The sequence below is a fragment of the Octopus bimaculoides genome, chromosome 7 (genome assembly GCF_001194135.2).
Source record: "Octopus bimaculoides isolate UCB-OBI-ISO-001 chromosome 7, ASM119413v2, whole genome shotgun sequence".
NCBI classification, from domain to species: Eukaryota; Metazoa; Mollusca; class Cephalopoda; order Octopoda; family Octopodidae; genus Octopus; species Octopus bimaculoides.
The window spans coordinates 94,533,804-94,546,155 of NC_068987.1; the positions used below are offsets into that span (position 1 = coordinate 94,533,804).

A 12,352-nucleotide genomic window follows, 5' to 3' on the forward strand; every position below is an offset into this window, starting at 1 on the left:
TATATATTATTTTGTTTAAAAGAGTTCCAACACTGTCTGTGTTTTATGTTTTATTTATATTCCTGCAAAACCAATGTGGGATATAGAATATGGAATATACAATATATAATATAAAATAAAAATGGGTGGTACTATGAAATAAAGTATTGAATGTCTTATTGAATATATGGAATGTGTCTTATTGAATAGATGAAATATTGAGTGTTCAATATAAAGGATTAAATATATAAATATATAAAGGCATTTCATATTTTCTATACCTTGTGGTATTTCATCATGGCCGGTTTAATTAATGTTTTAATTATATCATTAATGCTATCCTCGCCAGTCAACAATGAATTCTCTATGGTTGTTGATCGATAAGACAATAAAAAATTAAGTTTCATTTTCTATCATTTATCGTTACTGAAATTTATTGAGTATTTTGTTAGTTTTCTCTGAACATACAACGGATTTTCTTCACTAATCGTCACTTGCTTACGGTTAACTCTGTAACTGCATCGGAGAAATTCCAAAACATTGATTAATGCCGTTTCTGAAATCATGTATAACTGAAAACTTCTTAATAAGTGGGAGCTTTGTCACTTTCAGAAAGGGTCTTCTACCACAATCTTTAGTTGTGTGAAATTTGATTGACGGAAACTGCACAGAAGCCCGAAAGAAAAGAAAAAATTCACATAAGCATCATTACCTACCAACTTAACAGGAAGAAAGACATCGATGGTTTTCCATCATGTAACTACTTAGCGCTGGTGTTCCGTTAAGATTTACCAAAACGACTTGGCTGGTCTATTTCGAGGTGAGATTCTCAGATTCGTAAAGGCGTGGGATTACCACTAGCTACAGACGAGTAGAGCATCCGATCGAAATGCGTGGCAATTGTCCAACTAGAGAGAATTAGAGAGAGAGAAGCACCCTGAAAGGAATTAGCGATTGTGACACATACACTTACGTATATAGTTAGATTTATAGATAAGATACATAGTTAACTATGTGATTGGTGGCTGGGGTATAGACATTAGTAAGAAAATCGAGAACATAGGATTAGAAAGATATCTATCTTTCTAACACTTGGGATTAGCTATAGACACGATTGCTATTTTTTTTTTTAATGTCTCACAGAACAGGATCCTATCCCAGTGTTGTTAATAATGCCAGCAGATGTCACCTGTACAACTTAGTTGTAGAAGTGTGAAGATGACAAGGTAGGATAGATTTCCGACTACCTCTTCATAAATCATGAATTCGCCGCAGGTATCTTTCAGTTTCTACCTTGCCCAAGTTCAGCTGATTACAGCTACCAGATCACCTGTCACACATCCAGGAGAAGATTCATCACTCATCCCACTCAATACCATTAAATCATATCCAAACACCAGTCCCTAATAACTATTTCGGGGTTCTCACGTCTTTCGGTTATCCCTCCCAGCTAAGCGAACTGAAGCTTCTGGGTCGTTTCTCCTCGTCTCTACAACACCAGTTTATGTTATTATATTACTGCTGTGCAATTGTTCTACTACTATCGAAACAAACAGTAATTTTCAATTACTTGTATCTATAAAACAGCCTACACTACGAGAAAAATTGATTTCGTTTGTCTGGGCAAACGCCCAATCATATACCCACCCCTTTACAGCAGCAAGGTATATAGTTGACTGAATCGATCCGCTGTATTACTGGTAATTATTTTATCGACTAGTAAGTAACAATTAAATAGGAAGTCAAATCTGGCATCTCTTACGATCTATTCCACTAGTAAAATGTTTTCCTCCAAATCGGTCAATACCAAAGTTGTGATTTAGTTTCTTGTACCAAATTGTAATGTGCAAGCTTTCCGAACCATTTACTCTTTAGTAGTAAATTATTATGTAGAACCGTTAGATTTTCTCAATCGTTAGTTGCCATTTCCAAAGCTCATTATTTCACAAAATACGTTTTTCTTCCCCACATCTTCTCTGTATTCAGTTTCAAATTGTTAATTTATTCTCCATTAGCAAACAAACTGTTGGCTTCAACCGCTTGTTATTTTGCTTCTCGGTTCCAAACTGTTATTTACAATCGTTATTTCTTCCATTAATCTTATTATTTCCAATCCTGTTCTTTCAGTTTGGTTTCCAAAATCTTCGTGTCTAGTAAATGTGTCTGGATATTTCCTTTTACCATTCCGAAAGTTGAATTGAACAAAATTCTTTAAATAGCACACACATATTTTCAGTAGAAGTTGGCATCTAGATTCTGGACAACAAACACTTATCTCCTTCAAGAATAATTATCGTAATCTAGATCAGGGAGAGTTACTTAGTTGAGACTTAGTGGCAATAGTTGTAGTAGTAGTAGTAGTAGTAGTAGTAGTAGTAGTAGTATAATGGTGATGGAGAGTTGCGAGTTGGTAACAGAGAAGAAGTATTTCTAGAAACTCCCTCTTGAGCTTGAGTCCTTTCAACATCTTCATCCTTCGTAACCTTTTATCATGCGCACTTGCGCGCGCACACACACGTTAATACATACACGTGTCTTCATAACTGTTATTCACGCTTTCTTATTGTAGTCCTTTTAATCCCTTTGATCTTTTGTTTATGAGCATCTCTCAGCCTTATCCACATCTATCCTTCTTTCTTCCATACCTTCTTCCTGACTACACACACACACACACACACACACACACTCTTCCTTTCTTTTGCCTGTTTTTGTTGCGTTCTTTGAAATATATGCGGTGATTTGAAATGTTTTCTTCCCCCAATAAATAAATAAATAAATAAATAAATGAAGCTCCTACTTATATTTTTATTCTCTCTTCACTACACCCACTCTCTTATTCTTTCTTCCAAATACAGTTCTCTGTTTCAGCTACATGTCTTCTCTATTTATCTCAATTTTTTCTACTTATCTTTTTCTTTCATCTTTCTTTCTCTATTTTCATATATACTACATTTCATGCTCTCTCCCTCCCTCCCTCTCACTCTCTCACATTAACTCGACTACATCACTCCCACTTCCTCTTTCAGTACTTACTACTATCCCACCACGACATAAAATCAGACTCATCCCTAACTCTATTTACCACCACCAGCTCTTTCTGTTTGAGAAGAAAACTCTTATTACCGTTCATCTGTTCGCCACCTTTTGCCCGCCTCCCCGTCCATTTCACCCCTCCCCCCTATCCCTTCTCACGCAAGAGCTTTCTGAAGTGAGTTATGTCTGTTAGGGCGTGTTGCATGGATAGTGGTGATAGAAGCTGTGGTGGCTCGAGAATTACAAGTACTGGATCTGTGTGTGCGTGTGTGGAAGGTGGTGGTTGTTTAGTAGCACAGTAGGGCGTTCCTTGGATTTCGATTCGTCGACAAGTCGTTTTTATTATTTTCATTTTGTTTTAGTATTTCTTTTTTAAAAATATATTTTATTTATTTATTTTAGTTGCTATACTATAGATAGACGAAGTTTTTCTTTTAATGTCTAATGTCTGCTGTTATTGATGGTGTTACTGACACTTTTTACTCATCATAATTGCCAGCACCACAACCACCGCCATCTTCAGTGCCGGATTAACCTAGTTGTGAATGTAGCATGAGCTGAAAGAACCCGTATTTTCAAGCGTCCCTTAGTAGATGTACAACTATTATACATAAACTGCACACTTCATCTACTGTAGTATATACTACTGCCGCCAATGATTGGGTGTTTAAGATTCTCTTTAGTACTCAGAATATTTCTGTGATCCAATATATTCTAAACGCTTGCAAGCTATTAATTCCGATTCCTTAATCCGGCACATCCCTACAGTTAAACTTTTATGAACGTATTGGCATTTAAGATTGATCCAGTTCATTTTAAATCATAAAGAAAATTACAATAATCGAATGGATTGGTAAAAGTAAACAGGGCACTGAATTAATGTTTTGTTGTTATTGTACTATGTCAATCTATTTCTTTATTTCAATGCATTGAATCAATCCGACCACAATTCTCCTTTGCCGTTATTTTTCTCATTAAAGTAAGGTTGGATGAATGACTCAGGCTAAAAACTAAAATATACATTACAAACAACGTATTTCAGAGAACTCATTAAAATAAATATTTTCAAACAGATAAGTACTGTGTACACTTTCTACTTAACCTTATGCCATTGAGCAATGATACAGCATAACTAGGATTTTAAGTTTATTAAGTCATGTTTACAGTGTTAGGACAAACCACAAAAACAGATATTATATTATATCAAAGTATCAGAAGGAATTATTTCATTTGTGTATCTTAATTGCTTTAGTGGCAATGGTGGATTCATGAAAGGTAACATTTAAGTTTGCGGTTTTAGGATGGTTTAAAACAGAATTGGGACTCATAGTGGTATATTGCTACCTGCAATGAGTGAGTGGTTAAGTTTGATCTAGTAATCGAATTACTTTCAAGAACCAATAAACTTCAAATAATTACTCTTCCTATGTATTTCCTATATAATGTGTCTAAGCCGCCGTCTTTCTGTGTTAACCTAGATGTCCGAGCGCGTGTTGAACAGCAGCTAAATCTGAATTTTTAGATAAAATAATAAATCGTGGGACGCTTGTATTAATTTCGATTATCATCTCCCCACCCACCCCGCGTGCTAGTTGAGCTATATGTTTCGATCCTTCAAATATATAATTGGGTGCATGAAAAATAAGTAGGATTCATTTATTCAGTGAAATACATACATAACAAACCAATGGCGACTGACCAGTATAACCCACCTCCTGTGCTAAGCTGATCTATACACAGTGGTGCTCCAGATGCAGTTGTATTCTTGATTTTTAGTATAGGAGTTCGTTATTACATGCTACAGTCCTCGCACTCTCTGATCCGGCTTTCATAATCGTTATCGCTCTCATTACTATTTGTTACCTTCCAACACAACCAGCAGGAGAAGCAGCAGTAGCAACAGCATAACTAATAACCATACTACTGCACTCCTTGTCGTCGTGTTTGGTGGTGGTGGTGGTGGTGGTGGCTGTTGTTTTGTAGTCGCTGTTGATTGGTGCAATCGTGAAATTCCGTTGACCCGCTTCTCATTCTCTGCATTGCTGATGAGAATATCGTTCTTCGCTTAAATATTTTATGGTTGTTTGAGAAAAGTGATACATCTCATTTGCAGTTGAAATATAAAAAACAAAAAAAAAAAAAGTATCTTTATTTTTACTTGGAGATTTACTTGCAGTTAAAATAATATCCGGAGAGATTTAACAAGCATTGCTGTCAGGAATGTGGTAGAAATTAATTCAAAGCCTCAATTTTCTATAAGAGAATGTAAATAATAACCACGTTAATAATCATTTGTTCGAAAGAAAAGAACATGATCACCACATTACTTGAACTAAATATTTTCACATGGAATATTTTTTCTAGCAATCAATCAATAACAATAATATCATCGTGACTTCTCGAACCACGAAAGCATCTTTTTGTGATTCCTCTTTTGATTCCGACTGAATTGTCTTCACATCATCAATGTACTCATGAAGGAGTTTGTGACTTCATAGCATTCTTCCTTGATCCCTCTAGACTATCTCAAGACGTCATCTTTATATTGGAGCTGCTATTTTATTAACAAAAAAAAAAAAAAACGTATCAAATCAACGAAGAAGCCTCAGCATAGATTGCTCAACTTGTTTGAATGGCAACAAAATGTCTTTGAAACTGGAAAAGACCAAATGTTATTAAAAAAAACAAAAAAAAAACAAGCTCATTGGATTATGATGTCTAAGATAAACTGTGTGTAATGAAGAAAATATTATTATGTCGTCTTCTGTAATATCCTTTGTATATTTTATCCTTGCATGATTATAATAATATCCTTTGCTCATAAATTTCATTCGGTGGGGGAATTGACAGAAATAGTATAGCGTTCGACTGAATGCCATTAAGGTACTAAGTTTCTTCAAACCAACTATTCACTTTTTAAACCCAGCCTTTCATCCTTCTGGATCGCGATAAATAAAATACCAGTTGATTTAATCGTCCTTATCTTATAGAATTTTTGGTTGCGAGCATAAATTAGAAATTCCTATTTTTATTTAAAAATGCGATAGATGATAAGATAGACGGATTAAATTGTTTTGTGGTCTATAATGATAGTCAGAGTTATCATTGTCCTTCCTCCTTTAAAAATCGATGAAATAAGTTGTGTGGTATGCTCCATTTAATAGATTCTTTCCTTCCCTTAAAATTCCTAACACTGTATCCGTGATAGAAATAAATTATTTAGTATTAATACTAAAAACGATTGAAGTATAATAAAAAAGAAGTTGTAACGGTGGATTAAATTACATGAAAAGTATTTCGTCAGGGTCTAAATTGTTCCCATCTCTTGAAAACGATGGATATATACAAGAAACACGTAATTCAATACGTTGTTCCCCTCCCTTCCAGTTTGTGGAGGCATGGCTGTGTGGCTGAGAAGCTCGCGTTGCTACCGCATGTTTCGAGTTCAGCTCCACTGAGCGGCACCTTGGGCAAATACTTTCTATCAATGACTTCTGAGTGAATTTGGTAGGCGGAAACTGTGAAAGTCTTTTGTGTGTGTGTGTGTGTGTGTGTTTGTCTCTTACCACTACTTGACAACCGACAACCGCTGTCGACTGGTTTACGTTCTCTTGACTTAGTGATTCGACAGAAGAAACCGACGCAATAGGTGCCCGACTCGAAAATAAATACTGGAATCGATTTGCTCGGCTCTACCCCTCAAAGCACAGTGCCCCAGTATGGCCGCAGTCCAATGACTGACACAAGCAAAAGAAAGTGTAAAAGATATAAAATGTTTTGCCAACAAAAGCAGTCACAATGGCAACAGCTTTCGTCAGCCATGCTGGTGCTGCTGATAGTTTGTAGTAATTTGACTATTGCTGTGGTTCAGTAGCAACTTTGTACGGAAATTAATAGAGTATACGCAAATCTGGAAAGTGTCCTTCTTATCCTTGAATTATTTGGTCAACAGGAGAATTCTTAACGTAGGACTGTTGTAAAGTATTGTTTATTTCCCCCCACCCCCTTTTTTCTTCGAATTCTAAATATTATTGATAAAGAATAGTTTAACAAATATTCTGTTTTAAGTTTGATTCCTATTTTAGTTAAACTTTCTCGTCGTAAATTATTGAACATATTTAGAAATAATGTTGTTTTTACAATTATATAAAGGCGAAGAAATTGCTTCTGCAAACAGTTCTAGTTGAGTGAAGTACAATAATGTATACATGATATTTCATTTATTACTTATAGATAGCCTTATTACAGACACTTCATTCTCACAATCACCGCTATTCATCTTGAGCACTTTCATAGTTATCATTATTTTCATAATGAATTATTATGAAGTCAACTTTTGCATTTCATCCTTTCAGTGGTTGTTGATATGAGTACCAGCAGCAGCAGAACATTCTGTAAAAATATGTTGCTGTCTCGGTATATTATAATTAATAAGCAATAAATTATCGTGTCGACTGGAAGTTTCAAAATACTTTCATTTTTAATTGGATTTCGTCTGTTCTCTCTTCCGCCTGTCTGTCTGTTTGTCTCTCGGAATATCAAATATAATATGCCCATTCTTTCTTAAACAATCGACTAACTCGTTTGATTACATCTCATGATCATTTCTTCAATCCTTCTCTATCCCCTTATTCGTTCTATCAAGACATCCTCATATGCGCACACAAAGCTGTCGGGGCTAATCAACAGAATATTAACTGCACTTGTTATTGCTTCGTGACATTCACCAATATTACCACACCTCTATAACCCATACCATTCGAATATCAATAATAAAAATATCAACAAGACAAATAACAATAGCTGTGTGCTGCAACCAACAGCAACATACGCCAAGCAAACGCCTCAATTACCACATTCCAAAAAGGAAAAACGGGTGGGTGGGTGAATCTAAACTATCGCATACTACACTATTTCAACTCATCACTAACTTTAATGAAATCTCTCGACACTACACCAGTATACCCACGCCACGCCTCTCAACTCAGCATCGTTGTCTTTCCTTATCGCACCTCTCTTTCTCTCTCTCTCTCTTTCTCTCTCTCTCTCTCTCTCTCTCTCTCTCTCTCTCTCTCTCTCTCTCTCTCTCTCTCACCCTCCACTAAGATGAAAAGACATTGTAAAGGTCTTTTAATATCACATACCAGCTGGAAGCAAAAAAGATTTCTTTTTAAATAACACTTTAGTTGGTTCCGTAAATCACTTCTTTCAAGAAGTATCCCAAGAACAACACTTATTACTGCCCCTGAATATGCGTATGTGTGTGTGTGTTTATATACAATTTTCAACTCAGAGAATGGAGTGAGCAATACTGTGTGTATGTATATATGTGTGTGGGATATTTTACTTTTGTTACATTACTACACACACACACACCCACACACACACACACACACACACACACACACACACACACACACACACACACATATATATGTATATATATATAATGTTTGTTTTTATGCCAAGTTATGCATAAAAACAATTTAATATTAAACTGAAAGATTGCTCAATACTTTTTACTAGAGTCCATATTTATTGACGTTTGCATGAAACAGATTAATGACGATTTCGAGGGTTCGGCTTGCTCGCATTTGTGTGTGTGTGTGTGTGTGTGTGTGTGTGTGTGTGTGTGTGTGTGTGTGTGTGTGTGTGTGTGTGTGTGTGTGTGTGTGTGTGTGTGTGTGTGTGTGTGTGTGTGTGTGTGTGTGTGTAAGTAGAATGTCTCTAAGTGGCCAGGTCTGAAGTGTGATGTCCTGAGAACCGACCATATATTTTCATTCAATACTATCGTTCCCAACCATAACTTGGCATTACATTCGCACCATAGTCAGAAAGGGCTGGCTACAGAATTTTTCTCGGTGACTCAGTCCTGCTTAGGCACTTGACCAGCGACTCTTGATCGTGGCAAGTGAATGGTGAGTGTATGACAAATAAGGAGGGAAGGAAAAGAGTTACGAAGATAGAGAGCTGACTACAGAAAATTCCTGTCATTTTCATTATTTGCAACTTGAAGGAGGCTATAATAGTATATGAAGAAAGTAAGTAAAAAGGACTCGGCTAAAGTGATAGAAACGAAAGTAATGTAAAGAAAGATGAGTGAAAATGAAGAGAAAAGAGAAAAGTGGAATGAGAAAGGGAGCTACAAAGAAAAGATTGCATGAAAGGTATATGAAAATAGCGACGGGACAATATATATACATATTACGCGTGCGCGCGCACACACACACACACAAATAATAAATAGCAAGGAGATTAAGTTAAAACGATTAGAATAGATGGCGAATTGAGAAAGGAAAGAGGGAAATAACGTAAGAAAGCAAAAAGAGAATGAAACGGAAGAATGAAAAAGAAGCAATTATAAATATAGACATGAAGAATAGCGGAAAGAATTCTGGAATGAAAATAATAATAATAAATAAATAAATCAGAATGAATACAGTATCGTGAAATATAAATTAAAAATAAAGAAAAAGTTACCCGAAAGAAATATAACGGAATCTAAGGAAAATAACAAGAAGAAAGCGAGAAAAGCAGACTGCCACTGCTAATAGGGGGAAAGTGGAAAATTTAAAGCGAACAGAACAAAGAATGACATAAGAAGAAAAGATAGCCAGGGAAAAAAAGAAAGAATTATAGAATGGTTGAAAGAAAATATCTATAGAAATCGTAGTAAAGAATCTTGAAAATTAACAAAAAAAATAGAACTAGAATAATTGTAAATTTAAGGTAATTGTGAGAAAAATCTGTGTGTGTGTGTACACGCTATGTTAAAAAGACGAGCAATACTTGGGGAAGGATTTTGGTGAACGTACAACTCCTTACTAAAACCCAAATTTCTATTGTTTTCTTGCGTTTTTGCTGTTCTCTTTCATGTGTCATTACCACATTCGCTATCACTCAGTCTAACACAGTTAACATTACCGCAATCACTGTTTTAATCATCATTATGAGCAGCAACAACGGAACAAAATAGCCAGAAGGTTTTGTGTTATTGCTTACTCGATCTTATTCTTTAGTGACTTCTTTGTTAACGATTCTGTAAAACAGAAAACCACTTTTCTATGTCAAAATTTTAGTTTCTTTGGCAATCCTGCTATTCATTCAAAATACATGTATTTTGAATGAAGGAATGAATAACTTGCTTCCCTCACAGCTAACGTTTGAGGGTGTCAGACATCATTCGTTGCATCTGTGTGCTCCCTTTGGGACGAATGAGGTCGATGGGCCCTAAGTTGTCTTCCGACCCCATTTACTGACAGGGTTCACTTCCCTAGCCTTCGCCTCTTCGCAGGTACTCACAGACTGTAAAGGTTTATGCTCGAAGTTGGCCTTAACTTTGTATGGCCGCCTTCCAAGACCGACCGCCATTTATCATGTCGTAGACATGACTGTGTCTTCACGTAAAAGATAGACATTAATAGCCAAGTGATACCTCGTTGCCATCAATCCTTTCTTGTGTAGGTCTCATAACAGAACTGCAGAGTGAACTCTTCCTGATGACGGTTAGGCTGTAATCTGGACCTAGTGTCTTTTTGTTTCATTTTATTTCAATTCATTAAGGTATCTTTGAAGCTCCTTTATGGTAAATGGGTCAGTTGGAATCTACAAGCTATCTTCTACTTTTTGTCAGACGAAAAGACCATCGTTAAGTTTGGTGTTGTGCAGCTCTTGTTATTAAGTAGTAATCTAAAGAACCGGAACCAGGTATCTTAATGTTTATCAATAGTTTCTACACCCACTAGAGAAGCTCACTTGCTTATTATTTCCTTGAAAGTTGCTAGACAGATATGACAAAAGAAACAACATAAATATTTTGAGTTCCATTATTGATGTAAATATGTTTTTAAAAAGTGGGTATGTCCTTTATGTTTGAAGTCGATGCGGTTATCTGACGAGAGCGATTTCTTTCAAATTGATGTAATGATTTTCATTAATCAATTAAAAAGCCGCTTGAAACGGCCGCAATGAATTGACACCTGCACATCGCTATTGCTCATTTATATTCTGTTCACCTACCTTGGAATCTGCACTTCAGAAATATTATAGAAAGTACCTTTATAAAAGTACATGTCTGAATTACCAAGAGCGGATATCTTCACCCAGCTGGGTTACATTGTCTGCACACACGGCAGGAATATCAGGTACAAACACTCTTGCACGGAGTCTTGACATTCAATATTCAATCAATGATGTTTAGGTGTATGCATTATACTGACTCAGTTTAATTCAACTGAGGCATAATTGTATATATGTATATTTACACACACACACACGCACACGCACACGTGTGTGTGTGTGTGTGTGTGTGTGTGTGTAATTGTTATTTAGATCATTGACTGGACTCTTGCTATGCTAGAGTAACGCCTTTAATATGTTTAGTCGATCAAATGGATTCCAATTCACATTGTGAAGCATGGTAGTTTATTCTATAACTCATTTTCTTTTTCGACTCAACTGTTAAGTTACGCGACACAAACAAACTAAAACCGGTTGACAATTTGGTCAAAGACAAAAGGGTATTTAAACAATTTCCCTCCATCAGATTGATTAAGCAGACAATGGATGGCCTAGGGTTGTAGTTGGCGACACTTTCAGAGAAGATAAAAGAAAAATGTTTGAAATGAGATGTTATCTTCACGAGTCTAACGCTACCAAGAAAAACATGCAAGAAAAAGATTTTGGGCAACCTTTCAGGTGTTGTGCAATATATGATAATAATGCGAATCCAAACTCACAGTCTTCAGCGATATGTCATAAGCTAACGTTGTTTATATGAAATTGAATACTGCTGCTTTTATTAGCGCGCGCGCGCGCGCGCGTAAATTGATGTTACATCTAGCTAATGTTATGAAAAGACTTCATTTGTTGTAGATTGACGTACCCATTGTTGTTGTTGTTATACGCACACACACACACACACACACAAACTTCGTTATTAATTTCTTGTTTTCAAGTTTTATGTTCTCTATCTTTTTGGTTTTATTTATCATTTCTTATACTCATAAATAGATGTTCCATTTTAGTAATAGATATGACGCAAAGAGTTGTGGAGAAAAATGAATGTGATTGTGTGCAGCGGGAGGAAGGGGTATTCTTTCGTTCAGGAAATTAATGGTAAGATTAAAAATATATCAGATAAAGTATAAAAACGAATGTGGTAAATGCGAAAAGTACAAAGGCGCGAGACGGAAAGAATAAACGATTATTCATTTGAAACAGCGAGGAAGATATAGACAGGAAGAAAAGAGAAATATTGGTCGTGCTAGTGGTTTTGCAGAAACAATTAGATGAGAAATCTTGAAAGTTTTTGAAAATCATTCAAAATAACAGAAGTGGG

The 12,352-nt window shown here is 35.8% G+C and overlaps 1 protein-coding gene across 12 annotated transcripts in view; it reads left to right on the forward strand.

The window, feature by feature from the left end:
• The window catches only part of LOC106883309 (teneurin-m), a 487,309-nt gene that overhangs the window by 101,766 nt on the left and 373,191 nt on the right, over nt 1-12,352 (forward strand). The window contains exon 1 of one of the 12 annotated variants that reach the window (XM_052969802.1): nt 5,760-5,778. The exons of the other annotated variants lie outside the window; for them this stretch is intronic. The gene's annotated coding sequence lies outside the window, so the exon portion shown is untranslated. Of the gene's footprint in view, nt 1-5,759; nt 5,779-12,352 lie in introns of those variants that run through there. 12 annotated transcript variants of the gene reach the window in all.